This window comes from Onychomys torridus, chromosome 18, assembly GCF_903995425.1.
Source record: "Onychomys torridus chromosome 18, mOncTor1.1, whole genome shotgun sequence".
Taxonomy (NCBI): Eukaryota; Metazoa; Chordata; class Mammalia; order Rodentia; family Cricetidae; genus Onychomys; species Onychomys torridus.
In genome coordinates this window covers 26,082,076-26,097,615 of record NC_050460.1, presented here as the reverse complement: position 1 = coordinate 26,097,615, position 15,540 = coordinate 26,082,076, and positions in this window count along the sequence as shown.

Sequence of the window (15,540 nt, the reverse complement as noted above, 5' to 3'; positions counted from 1 at the left end):
TAAGAACCAAAGGACAACAGAAACCAAGGAACAAAACACCTACCCAACAAAGGGAAGACTTGATATAAGCACCTACAATTACAATCATCCCAAACCCAGATGTCTAGATGACCGTGCGAAAACACAATCAATAACAGCCACAATGATAGGTCTCCACTCAAGCCAAGAAACTCTACTACAGTAGGCCCTGGGAAATGCAATATAGCTAAAGAACAAGACAAGGACTTCAAAATAGCTTTGTGAATACAACAGAAGTCCTTAAAGGGGAAATGAATATATCCACTAAAGAAATCTATAAAAATGCAAACAGGAGAATGAAATGAAGAAGAGAGTTCAAAACATGCAAGTGGAATTAAAATCAATAAAGGAAACCCAAACTGTGGGGAAACTGGGAATGAAAAATCTAAGAACTCAAACAGGAAACTCAGAGGCAAGCCTCACCAACAGAATACAAGAGATGGAAGAAATAATCTCAGTCATTGAAGACGCAGTAGAAGAAATGGATACCTAAGTCAAACAAAATGTTAAATCAAAAAAAAAAAAAGAAGGAAAGAAAGAGATAGAGAGAGAGAGAGAGAGAGAGAGAGAGAGAGGGAGGGAGGAAGAAGAAAGAAAGAAAGAAAGAAAGAAAGAAAGAAAGAAAGAAAGAAAGAAAGAAAGAAAGGAAAAAGGAAAGGAAGGAAGAAACAGGCACAAAACATCCAGGAAATCTGGGTCTCTATGAAAAGACAAAAGTCTATGAATCATAGAAATAAAGGAAAGAGAAGAAACCCAGGTCAAAGGCACTGAAAATATTTTCAACAAAATCATAGAAGAAAATGCCATCAACATTAAGGAGAAACCTATCAAGGTATAAGAAACATACAGAGGGGTTGGAGATTTAGCTCAGTAGTAGAGTGCTTGCCTAGCAAGCTCAAGGCCCTGGGTTCAGTCCTCAGCTGGGGGGGGGAGGGGCGGAGAAACATACAGAATGCCAAATGGACAGAACCATAAATTTCCCTCCACACACAATAATCAAAACAATAAATACATAGAACAGAAAAGATTTTCTGAACAGAATACTTATAGCACAGACACTAAAAACAGCAACTAATATTTAGAACTTCATGAAACCGAAGAGCTTTACAGTAATGACACCATCATTTCCACAAAGCCGCAGGCTACAGAATGAGAAAAGTTTTTTACCAACTACAGATTCAATAGACAGCTAATATCCAAAATGTATAAAAAAAACTCAAAAAAGCATGAGATGTCAAGAAAACAAATAACCCAATTTTTAAAATGAGGTACAGAGCAGGGCAGTGGTGGCACAAGCCTTTAATCTTAGCACTTGGGAGGCAAGGGTGGCTGGATCTCTGTGAGTTTCAGGCCAGCCTAATCTACAGAACAAGTTCCAGGACAGGCTCCAAAGCTACACAGAGAAATCCTGTCTTGAAAAACCAAATTTATTAAAAAAAAATAAAATAAAAAAAAAAAAGCTGAGGTACAGATTTAAACAGAATTCTCAAAAGAGGAATCTCAAACTGCTGAGAAGCCATTAAAGAAATGGTCAACATCCTTAGTCTTCAGGGATCCTAGGCTTACCCCATAGGTGTAGCCTGCCATTGTTGCTAGATGGAATGGTCATGCTGTAGACTGGCTCTCAAACTGTGTTTACAACCGTAGATTTGTGTGGTTCTCAACTTTGGTCAGAGAAGCTTCTATTGTAGTGGGTAGTGGTTAATGCAGAAACTCATGGACAATTCAAGTGCCCAGTATAAGTAACCCTAAGTGTTCGGCTGTGGATGACATCTGTATTAACCCATCTAATACCCAGGGAACATCCTGTAACTGTGGGCAAAAAGAATGTAAGAGGAGGGGAGTAAAGAGGAGAGCAGTGAAACACTGACTTCTAACATGGCAAGACTGTTGCACCTATGAGCTTACACAAGCTGAAAAAGATCAGGCCAGTTAAGATTCCAGTATGAATAAGGAATGGCCCCATAGGCCCTACCCTTCTCAGAGGAGCTATTGGCAGTTAAAGGTTGCTAAGGGAAGGCCTGTGTCCTTGGTAGTATAGTGGCTGATAATTTGTCCATGCCTAAGCAGATGGTGCCATATCCATATGTATATGAGGGAGATGCTAGGGAGAGGAAGGTAGAGATGGACTGATATCATCAAAACAGGTTGTATAGATGCCTGAAATTTGCAAAGGACAAATAAAAAGTATTGTTTAGGTTTTTTTTTTAAGTTTTAAATTTTTATGATGTGAGAAAGCCCTGTTCAACATTTGGCCTAACTGGGTAGAGCACCATGCATCAACAGTGATCCACAACAGAGGGCAACTGTGCCCAAAGAGTAACATAACACAGAGAGTATTCTGGAAAGACAACACAAAAGCAAAATTAGATGAGGAGACTGTTTCAAGGCTAGAAGTGAGACAGCACTGTAGGAACTAATTGTTTTTAATCGGATGGTAAACTGTCATGACCAATGATTGATATTTTGCCATCTGGCTGTTGAAATCTTTTAAAAATGTTTTACTAACACATATTAATTAAATATAATAATGGTTATTATGACACTTTCATGCATGTACATAATGTATTTCAATAATATTCACAACACCATTACCTTCCCTTTCTCTTACCTGCTTCTTCTAGCCTCCATTCTACTGTCATGTCTTTTTAAAAATATCATGAGTTTTATTAGGGTGTCTTACAGAAACATGGGTGAGGGGTTGTTACAGGAGCTTGATACTTTACCTGTGGTTACTCCACTAATGAAAATGCCTTTGCTAATCCACCAACTGCGTAACTATCCCAAGGGAAGGGTAGGGCCTGATACACTCTCTCTTACCCATGATGGGATGTTTATGTGTCCAATCTTGTACAGATCTTGCGAAGGTAAACATAGCTATTGTGAATTCAAGATTGCAACAACCATATCATGCCTGGAAATTAGTGGTTCACACACCTTCCACCCTATTTGATGTTCCAGTCTTTCTATCCCATCTTCTGTGATATCTCTTAAGCTTTGATTTAGAGTGTGTGTGAAATATATATACCATTTACAGTTTATGCATTTACAGTCTGTTGAAATCTTTTACCATAACAATTTCATGTGAAAAAAAGGAAATGTAACATTTTTGCTGTCAAAAAAAAAAAAAGACTTACCAACAGAAGAGGAAGTCCAACAAGGTGAATATGAGTTGGAATGAAAGATGACATTGATGACTCGCAGTGACACACACAGATGGCATGAGGTTTCCAGGAACCAGTACAAGTTTCCCACCATATTTTCAGAAGGGCCAAGTGGCAACAGATAAATATGCCACATACATCCAAATCCTCTCCAACATGAAACATGGGTAATGAGTAGTTTTCACCTAAAGGAGCCATAAAGAATTAGTGTCTTCAAGCAAATATGTGGTAGATGAAAAGAACATGTTTATAATGGAATTGAAACCACATGGCATATTTGCTGCCTGTAAATGCTGTAGGCATAGTAGGAATTGTTGAGATAGAAAACAGAAGTAACACAATGCCTCATCCTAGGTGATGTGGAGCTATTGTGAGAAAGAGCAACATTAGGAACTAAAAACACAAGGATTGCATATCTTATGTGATCTCCAAGAAGAGCAGAGAAGAAAATGGTAGAAGTAATCCTGGAGGCGATGACTGTGGTGACTGGTAGTATCAGAAGCCTGAAATTATAGGACACCAGACTGCCACCTATCAACTGTGCTTTCCTTCTTATTAGGTCACAATGGTCATGTGCATTTTCCCAAAATCCTGCTATGTGATTTAACTATGTGATTTAAATGTCCCCCTGTGAAAAGAGAACAGAAATGAAGTATGTGTCATCAGGGAAAGAGGTGTTCTCACAGCTCCCTCTCTTCATCAGTGCAGATGGACACAAATTCTGGCTCTCACACTAGCAGAGTGTCTTAGGGTTTCTACTGCTTTGAAGAGACACCATGACCTTGGCAACTCTTATAAAGGAAAACATTTCATTGGAGTGCCTTACAATTCAAAGGTTCAGTTCATTATCATCATGGTGGGACATGGTGGCAAGCAGGCAGACATGGTACTGGAAAAGGAGCTGGGAATTCTACATCTTGATCCAAAGGCAACAGGAAGTGAACTGGGTCACGGGGGGTGGCTTGAGCATATGTGAAACCTCAAAGCCCACCTCCACAGTGATGTACTTCCTCCTAGAAGATCATACCTACTCTATCAAAGGTCACACTTCCTAATAGTGCCACTCGCTATAAGCTTATAGAGGCCAACTATGTTCAACCTACCACACAGAGCTGGGTTTAAACCCTATGTTATTAGACTTCCTAGTCCTTGCTCTTACCCACCACTGCACCATGCTATCTCTCACACCAGAAACCAGTTTGGGAAGTCAAAAGTAGGAACTAACACACATGGTGCCATCTCTTCTAAAGTAGTGACACTCTGGAATATTTAAATGTTTAAAATTACTAGTAATGAGAAATGTTTAAAATTATTTTGACATTAAGAAACTGCCAATTCCAAATATTTGGTGCTTTTTTGGGGGGAGGGGCTTGGTTTTGAGGCAGGAAAATAGGGAGAGAGTAAAGTCAGGCTAGTCCTACACAAAATTAGCATACTAGAAAACCAGTTGGCAAAAATGAAGTCTGGACAACCCCAGTCAAGGATGAGTATGTCTGGCTCACTCATCTGACTAAAAGCTCAAGCATAGGGGTAGCCTAGAGTGCCTGGAGGTCACTCAAGGCTCATTATTATGCTAAAATGCACACCCCTCCATGGCGTTGTAAGACACTAATGAGACATGCAATGCATGAAGTTCTACTTGGAACTGCATGTAACAGACAATGCCTGAGAAAGCATGTGCTATGTCATGAGCCAAAAAAGCCCATGCTGTATGACACAAAAGTCCCCATACTGTGTACAGTGAGTGGGCCACTGAGATACTAAGGATCTCTCTTTGCTATGGCCTGTTTCCTGCCTTAGAAGTAAGTACATCTTTCTGCAGTCAAGTGCCCTGCTTCTACTATAACTCTGTGCCTCTGTTCAACCCTGTTTCAGGACACAGGATCCCTGAACTTGCCCGGGAGTCCCCAGGATTTTACACATTTAATTCTCATGACCTGCCAGAACTGTTTACTCTCTTTTATACACGAAAGTGATCTTTGGAACCATTAAACAAATGGCCACACACCAAACAGAAGAACTAGCAGTGAACTTCTAGGCCAGACTCACACCCCATTGCCTCTGTGAAAATGATCTGGAGATGTGCTATAATTACCCTTCCTTGCACAGTGATTGGAGAACACGTTGTTCGGGAGAAACTATGTATTTTTTTTTTCTGAGAATGTATAGTCAGTTTGTATCTATTGTGAACCCCTGTTCTTGAACAATAATTTTTAAAAATTGGAGAGGCTTTTCTTCTCCAAATAAAATGAGTGCAGTTTGAAACTGAGATTATTTCTTCTGTTGTGTATTATTTTAGTCATGCTTGACATTTATTGGAAGTGCATAAAGCAGCTTAATTTAATGAGCTGGGAACAAGTTTAAAATAATATACATAGATTACCTGAGTTCTCTAAACAGCAACTGGACTATGGGATATATTTTTAGAGGTAGACTGAGGCTCAAAAATTAAAAATACCTAACTTGTGATTGCCAAAAATACATGCACATGTGAATATATCAACAACGAGAGCATGAGTAAGTCACTCTGGTTAATATTTGTGATGGCTAATCTTGGTTCTCTCTCTTTCTCTCTCTCTCTTTCTGCACACACACACACACACACACACACACACACACACACACCTTAGGAATGTGAAGATGTCAAGAATGCACTATGACCCACCTAAGAGCCTGCCAACACATTTTGTACTCCAGTCAGCCTATTGAGTCTGCCTGAACTTACCCTGGGAGCTATTCCAGGTCCCACAACCAGGGCCTTTCTGCTGGGCCTCACCTTTCACAACCATATTGGGACTAGATTGGCTGTGTGCCAGTTCAACCTCCTATATTGACATCAGACACACAGCCAACAAAAGAAGTCCACATGTCCAGGTCTTATTACAAAACACCAGCCTGGCGATAGTGGCTCATACCTTTAATCTCAGCACTCCAGAGGCAGAGGCAGGTAGATCTCTGTGTAATTCAAGGCCAGCCTGGCCTACAGAGTTCCAGGACAGCCAAAGCTGTTACATAGAGAAAGCCTGTCTCAAAATATAATATATATACATATGTATACATATATGAAAAGCCAAGACACCACTCACCTCTCACTCCAAAGGCTGATAGAAATTTTGTCCAATGAGGACTACCTAAATGAGTTCTAGGACACAAAACTTAAAAAAAAAAATAGAAGTGAAAATAAACTTCAACAGAACAGCTCACTGAACTTGAAGAAAGTAAACTCAAATAGGATAACCACCTGAGTGATGCCCAAGAAACAAAAGGCTCCAGGAAATGGTGACAACCATCCAGTATTTGAAAACAGATTTCAATGAAGAGAAATTAAGATGGAATCAAAATGAACTTTTATTATTGTTACTCCTTTTTTAAAAATGATTAACTGATTCAGTATGACCTACTTCTTAGCTAATCAAATTTAACAAGTCTTAAACTGTAAAACACTGTTTTGTTCATAAATTCTTTATAAATGCAATTAATTCAGTCTCTAAATCCTAGTCTCTTTTAGGCAAGGAACCACTGAAAAATAGTTCCCCTATTCTCATACTGATGGCATTTTCTTAATTAACGGGAAAAAACATAGGGTTATGGTTTTTTAAAAAAATCACCTAAAATAATATCAGAAACAACAAACATTGAATGTATACACTGTTCTTGCTGCTATGTGAAAATACAGGAGACTATACAATTTATAAAGAACGACACAGGGCTGGGAGGTCTGATGTTTGGTGAGGGCTGTTCTCCGCTTACAATGTGGTACCATTCTGCTGTGTCCTCTGTAGGACACACTCTCTGTCATCACGTGATAAAAGTGATGGATGTGCCAGAGAGTCCTCTGCCACCCCTGCTTTACAAGCGTCACTCTCACACATGAGGGCAGAATCCTCATCACTTCATCACTTCCTACAAACCCCGTTTCTTACAGCAATCACGACACGGGTTCAGTTCCAACATAAATTTTAGAGGGATAAAAATCATGTCTGTATTTTCATAGTACTTTAAAACATTTAACCCTAAAAACTATATTTTGTTGAGAAGTTCTGAAAATTCAGACCTAGCAGCTTCAAATTTTTATCCTATCCAAAGTGTTTTTAATGCAGGTTCTATCTGAAAATTCTTCCCCAATTCCCAGCCCTGCTCACGTTCACTTCTTAGAAGGTTTTTAGTACCTATAATCCTTCCATTGTCATTTCTTCAAAAGTAGAGTCTTGTGCAGCTTATGATGACTCAAGTTCTGTCAACACAGTAAACCGTGCTTCATGATACAACAGTATTGTTTATAGTACTACATTCGGATGGGTGGAACATGGAGTGGAAGAATCCAGTGAAGGAAGAATGCAGTGATGTTCACCAGAAAGCTGCAAGAATGGCTGAGTTTGGCTTCTTCCAGATTACCTGCAACCATCTGAGACTTCAGAAACACATTAACTTCCAGGATAATTATGCAGTTATTCCAGTGTTGACTGTGTACATAGTCATGAACTCAGAAAGACCGTAGGAGCAGTTCCCAAGGTCTTCATAAACATTAATTACTCAGGCACAAAGGCGACCACATTTCTTACTCGATTTTTTTTTCCATTGACGTGATTGACTAAATATCTGCTTGTTATCACTCTTTAAATTGAGGACTAGTTTTGTTACATGGATTTACATATTTGATGCCTCTTGCAGCTGTCAAAAATTGCTATAAATTTGGCATCTCAAAGAAGCTGGACATGGTGGCTCATACTCAGAGTACCAGAATTTGGGAGGCTAAAGCAAGAGAACTGTCTCCAGTTTGTGGCCAGCCTGAGCTAAAAACTGAACTAGAGAGACAGAAACACACACACACAGAGAGAGAGAGAGAGAGAGAGAGAGAGAGAGAGAGAGAGAGAGAGAGAGAGAACAGAAATAGATTTCATGATGGTCTGGGATCCTTTCTCACCAGGCTGAAGTCCAGATGGCCTCAGGTTCCCACAAGGTCCTTCATGAAGCTCTCGGGAGAATACAATCCATACTCCTTCCAGCTTGTGACCAATATGCCATCCTCTGTCCACATAACCTGAAGGAAAATACCATGCGATAAAAACCCAAATTATAGGCCAGGCAATGGTGGTGCGTGCCTTTAATCCCAGCACTCAGGAGGCAGAGGCAGGCTGATCTCTGTGAGTTCGAAGGCAGCCTGGTCTACAAACAGAATTCCAGGACAGTCAGGGCTATACAGAGATACCTTGTCTCAAAAAACAAAACAAAACAAAACAAAACAAAAGAAGAAAGAAAAAGGAGGAGGAAGAGGAGAAGGGGAGGAGGAGGCAAAGGAGATTTTGACTGTTCTGTTTATTGACATACTAAAGTTCAGAGTTCAACTGAGGACAGAGCAGGCATTATTAACTTATGTTGCATAAGTGAATACAAATTGAGAAAAGGATCTTTTAAGTATATTTTAATCCTTGTAATAAAAATTTAAATGAGGTGCCTTTTTAAACTGATTTTTATAGAATGGCTAAACTCAGAACTTTAGAAATTAAACAACTCATTCACATCAAGAAGCAAGTAAATGAGTTCAAACTCTTAAAAACTTTCAAGGTATCATAGTGCAACTGCATCTTCTTTCTTTCATTCAATAATTGTTTTGGGTGTATATGCCATAAAAGACATCAAATTATAAAAATCATAAAGGTGAGAAAGATATGGAAGTCATCCACAAAGAACTTTCCATTTCTCGATCCATTTTTTTATGAGAGCTCTCAACAACTGAAGTCAGGTCAATGTGGCCATCTACATAGACACACAGTTCTCTGTGCTTTACCCTGATCAACCTCTTCTGAGCCCATTTTGTGATTTTTGGGCTGCAAGATTTCACCATAAAGAACATGTGCTAGTTTACATTTTACTTCTGAGATTATAAAATAAACAGAAATCAGCCTTATGTTCTGTCTTTTTCTCTATTTGTCTCTTAAAGATGTATTTAATTTTTAGTTTATGTGTATATGTGTGTGCCATGCATGTACATGCAGAGGCCAGAAGAGGATGTTGATTCCCTGGCACTATAGTTTGTGGTGGTATTGTGTTCTCCAAAATATTGTCCACCCTTATAAATTTATCTGGGGTCAGAGAACAGAACAGCCACTAGAAACAGAGGCTAGAAAATGGTGGCACTCACGCCTTTAATCCTAGCATTCCAGAGACAGAAATCCCTCTGGATCTCTGTGAGTTCAAGGCCACATTGGAAACAGCCAGGCATGGTGACACACGCCTTTAATCCCAGGAAGTGAGCCTTTAATCCCAGGGAGTGATGGCAAAAACAGAAAGATATATAAGGCTTGAAGACTAGAAACTAGAAGCATTTGGCTGGTTAAGCTTTTAGGCTTAGAGCAGCACAGTTCAGTTGAGATCCATTTAGATGAGGACTCAGAAGCTTCCAGTCTAAGGAAGTAGGATCAGATGAGGAACTGTTGAGGAAGCTGTGGCTTGTTCTGTCTCCCTGATATCCCAACATTCACCCCAATACCTGGCTCCAAGGTTTGATTTTATTAATAAGACCATTTAAGATTCCTGCTACAATAGTTACAGATGATTGTGAGTGACCCAACATGAGAACAAAACTCAGGTCCTCTGCAAGAGCACCAAGTGCTCTGAATCTCTGAGTCATTCCTCTAGATCCTTTTATTTATGCATGCTTTAATAATGCATAATAATTTCATATATGTACAAGGCACAGCATGGCATGTTGGTACTTCTATATAGTATTTCATAATCAGATCAGAGTAAATGGCATCTCAGACATGCATAATTTCTTTGTGTTGAGAGCATTCAAAATCTTCTCTATTAGCTATTTTGAAATGTGCAAGCAATTATTGAACATTGGACATATTTCGCCTATTTTACTATGGAAATTTTTCTTCTATCGAACTTACTTCTGCATCCATTGCCCACCCATTCTCCAACTGTCTCATCTTCAAAACCTTCTTAGATTCTAGTAACCACTATTCTTTTCTCTACTATTTTAAGATCAACTTTTGTTTCGACATGTTAGTAGGAATATATGGAATTTGCCTTTCATTGTGGGCTTACATGATAACATAGTCTTCCAGCTGTACCCATGTTGCTGCATGAGTTTTATTTTATTTTTCAGTGTTATTTTGTATGTATAGGTGTTCTAACTGCATATATGTCTATGGACCAAGTGCATGTGTGGTGTCTCTAGAAGAGACCAGAAGAAGCTACCAGATGCTGTGAATCTGAAGTTACAGATGGTTGTGAGCTTCCATCACAGTGCTAAGAATTGAACGCAGATCCCTCTGAAAGAGCAGCCAGTGCTCAAAACCACAAAACTATCTCTACAGGCCCAGTGAGGAATTTATTTTATGTGGCTTTCATATATATACATGTGTGTGTGTGTGTGTGTGTGTGTGTGTGTGTGTGTGTGTGTATCACATTTTTCTCCAAGTAGTATTTGATAGACACTATTTGTTTCCATTCTGTGGCTATTGTGGATACTACTGCAATGAAAATGGGAGTGTGATGTTTCCCTGACATCTGATTCCTTCCCTTTGGATAAACCCCCAGGAGCAGCATTGATGAATCCTGTTATAATTCTATTTCTAATTTTGCGAGAAACCATCATAATAGTTTTCATAATAACTGCAGTAATTTACATTCTTTCCAATAATGTGCCAGAGTCCACCGTCTGTGCATCCCCACACTATTTTGTATTAAAATATTTTATAGCCCATAACTAGGAGATAGTTACATAATAAGAAATGCTTCTGCTACCTTTATCCCATTTGTTTTACAAGGCTTCTGTTAAGTGTGTTCTCATTCTTTTGGGGGTGTGTGTGTGTGTGTGTGTGTGTGTGTGTGTGTGTGTGTGTTGAGACAGGAGGAGAATAAATAAAAACTTAAGCAAATTCTTCAGGCCAAAAATCAATGGAACTTATGCTAAAGTCTTAGAAGGTACTAATACATTAAGACAAGGCAATAAAGTGAAAGATTTAATATCTAGCCTGCACTCCTCTTAACTGCACAATAACCTAGCAGAACTTGGTGACTTTTGCTCCCTACTTTCATGCTGCGTTCCTGATCATTTCTGGGTCTTTGGTTTCACCTTTCACCAGGACTGCTACGTCACCCACAGTGCTACCTTTAACTTAATAATCTTTTGCTTTGATATTATAGATCCAAGGTAGAGAAACACAACACAACTCTGACAGAAGTTACCTAAACAACATCTCCCAGGTTTGTATGGCTCTCATTAGTCTGGCTTAAAATTGTCTGGAGAATCTGCCTACTGAGAAGACCTGAATCACCAGCCTAGAAGAATCTGGCCTTTCCTTAACTACATGAGTCCAGTCTTGAAATGCTAGTTTTTTGCAGACACTAGATGGCACATTAAGCTCTCATCCAACAACTGCCACTTAGATATTAAGAAAAACACCTGCCACTCAACAATTGCTGGAACACAGCTGCCATAGGAGACCTGGCTGCAGTCACTGGAGAATGAACCACACATCTAAGCTGAATATAGTCGGATTTTTCTTATGAAAGCCCAACCTTAGTGTAGGCTTATCTCACTACCTCTTATAACTTAAATTAACCCATTCATTTTTACCTATGTTCTGTTTCATAGCTCATTGCCTCATGTCTCCCCACTGCTTATGCTGTTTCCTTTGCATCTGGCTGGCAATTCTGCCCTTCTTTTTCCCAGAGTCCTCTCTGTCCCTGGAAGTCCTACCTAACCTCTTTCTAGCTATTGACCATTCAGCTTTTTATTACACCAATCACAGCAATACATTTTCACATAGTATACAAATGTCTCACAACAGCTAACTATCTCCATTTCTAACTAAGCCAATATTATTTATGATACTCTCCATAATTATGAAGTGATTCAATGCTACAACTTCTCTTCTTGGCAGAGATCTACTGGAAGTCTTACTGCCTCTTCTGTCTCTTTGCCCATTGTTACTCCTCTATAGAACACCTCTGGTTCTCATGTTCCAACAGCTGCTGGGGCCTTATTAGCCTTCTTCCTATGTCAATTCTTCTTATATGCTCTTCTAGACCTGGTACTCACTGATATTTTAAAGAAGATCACTAACAGTTTAATGTTTCTAAAAGGATAATGGATTCTGACTCACAAGGTCCTTAGAGTACTGTACACTAAAAAAAAAAAAAAAAAAAAAATGAAGAAATTCTGCTGTAGCAATATACCTCCTTTGTTGTCCTTTTTTCCTCTCTAAACTAGGTTGAGGATAGTAGGAAATGGCTTTTTATCAGCAGATCATGTGATTTTTTTGTCATCTGTAAGCATAGGTTTTACTCATATGAGATATTCCAAAGCTTTAAAATAGATATGTACTGTCAAAAAAAGATTTTTCTATTAAAAATTGAGTCAAGTTTTACTTTTTGTTTTTCTAGAATTTGGGAGGAGGTAAGATACAAATGCAAGATAACAAATCCAAAACTCTAGCCAGAACCTGGAAACAACCTAGATGCCCCTCAACTAAAGAATGAATTAAGAAAATGTGGTACATATACACAATGGAGTACTACTCAGCAGAAAAAAAAAACAATGACATCATGAAATTTGCAGGCAAATGGATGAAACTAGAAAATATCATCCTTAATGAGGTAACCCAGACTCAGAAGGACGAACATGGTATGTATTCACTTATAAGTGGATACTAGATATAAAGCAAAGGATAACCAAACTATAACCCATGACTCCAGAGAAGCTACATAACAAGGAAGACCCAAATAGGGACACATGGATTTCCCTAGGAAGAGGAAATAGATGAGATCTCCATGAGTAAACTGGTAATTAGGAGTGGTCAATGGAGGGTAGGGGATAGGGGATGAGAGCATAAGGGAATGGGATGGTCGAGTTGAAACAGGGATAAAGTGGGAAAGCAATGAAAGAGATACCATGATGGAGATATCATAGGGATAGAGAGAAACCCAGTGCTAGGGAAGTTACCAGGAATCCCCAAGGATGACCCCAGCTTGGACTACTAGAAATAGTGGAGAGGGTTCCTGAACTGAACTGGCTTACCCCAGTGACCAGATTGGTGAGTACCCTAACAGTCAGCACAGAGCTTTTCTCCAGTGACTGATGGAAGCAGATGCAGAGATCCATAGCCAAACACCAGGCAGAGCTCCAGGAGTCCAGTAGGAGAGAGAGGAGAGATTCTATGAGCAAGGTAATCAGGATCATGATGGGGAAACATGCAGAGATGACCAAACCAAACTAGTGGGAACTCATGAGAGTTGGATCAATGGCTGTGGACCCTGCATAGGACTGGGCTAGGCCCTCTGCATGGTGAGACAATTGTGTAGCCTTAACTGCTTGGGGGACCCCCTGGTGGTAGAATCAGAATCCATTCCTGGTGCATGAGTGGGCATTTTGGAGCCCACTACCTATGATGGGATACCTCTTGCCACCTTGAGGCCAGGGAAGGGCTTAGACTTGCCTCTATTCGATGTGCCTCCCCATGGGAGGCTTTGCCTTCTTGTAAGGGGGAGTGGGGTTGGGTTTGGAAAGGGAGGCTGGGGGGAATGGGAGGAGGGAAGAGAGGGATCTTTGATTGGTGTGTAAAATGAATGAAAAACTTTTCTTAAAAAAACAAATCCAATAAGTGAGACAATTGAATAGCTTGAACTGTTTGGGAGGCACCCGGGCAGTGGGACCCAGACCTGTCCTTAGTGCATGAGCTGGCTGTTTGGAACTTGGAGCTTATGCAGGGACACTTTGCTCAACCTGGAAGGAGGGGACTGGACCTGCCTGGACTGAATCTACCAGGCTGAGCTGAATCCCCAGGGGAGTCTTTGCCCTGGAGGAGATGGGGGAGGCTGGGGGGAATGCAGGGCAGGGGGCGGGAGGGGGGAGGACAGGGGAACCCATGGCTGATATGTAAAATTAAATTAAATTAAAAAAATAAAAATAAAAAACAAATCCAAAACTCATATTTTTGGTTATGTTTGCATGTTTTCATCTAAAATATAAAATGATGATTCTATAGATTATGATTTTAACACTGGTGATAATTGCAAAGGTTTTTTATATTATTAGCTAGAAGACACTAATAAAATCACATTATGACCATCTACATTTTAAAACTAATATAATGAGACTAAAATAAGAAACAACCTTGAACTTTTTTTGTTTTTCTTAATAGATGGCAATTAAGCTTTATGATTGTTCCAGGCTTGATATTCTTCTGAGTAATTATCATTCTTCCCTTGCTATATTCTCTACAAGTGTTATCACTCAAAAAATATTTTATAATATAAAAACAACTTCCTAGTATTGTCCACATGAAGACCGTGCAAGGCACCTTACCTGTCACTTCACAATAATCCAGCAAAAGAGGTGACTGGGCATTCATCACATCAGAGTTCAAAACAGCTCTCCCAAGCTTACACAACTGTACATGTCAGGCAAAGGACCAAAAGCCTCTAATTCTGAAGCTTGAAAGGGTTACCTGGTTGGCTTCTATACAAAATGTATGAAGGGGGTTGCTCGGTTGGCTGTTGTGTGTACCGAATGATAGGTTTATTACTTTTGCACAAACTCACTTTGTTCCTTCTGCACATCTCCTCCTCTTTCCCTACCTGGAAGGGAGTTTTCTCTCACAAGTTCCTCTTCCCTGCACATTCTTTCTCCCCTCAGTCATGGATGATATTGTTAGTTGAAGTTCCTGTGGAGCTCTATGAACACAAGTCAATAGAAATTAATGACACAGTTGTCAGAACAGATAACACAATCCCATTTCTCAACAGAAGGCTGCAGGAATGTCACTACATACATGTTTTCCTAGTTGCAAATTTTGGAGGGGTAGTTCCCAGTGATTCTGTTCAATCAAGCTGAGCCGAGGACTGATGTGCTGCTGCTGACAGCCTAGGAGGTCATTCTTCATAGCAGCGAAGTTAGAAACCACTGGATAAATCAAAGCAGATATGATGGCCAATAGTCCTCCCAGGCCAAGGACAAGTGGCACTCAGCTGCCCTTCTGATCACCTTTCAATAATTTCAAAACCCCAGTCCTGCTCAGATGCTGGCCCGGATCAATCACGTCAGGATGTCTGGAGTGAGACCTAAGGCTCAGGACCTTTTAAGAGCTCCCTGGGTAACCACATGTGCAGCCAGTATTGAGAACTACTGGTTTAGTGATGGGAATAATCCATCTGACCACTTCTTTTTTATCTCCTGGGTCACCTCTCTATCCCTCCTTCTGGTTCTCGACAATGATTGTAGAGGCATCACAGTTACCATCTCTGGCTTGAATGTCTAAGTGGCCTGTCTTCTACTTAAACAAAATATTTAAGCATACAAAGCTGAAATATGAAAGAAAAAGAATATACCTTAATTTTCTTTCAT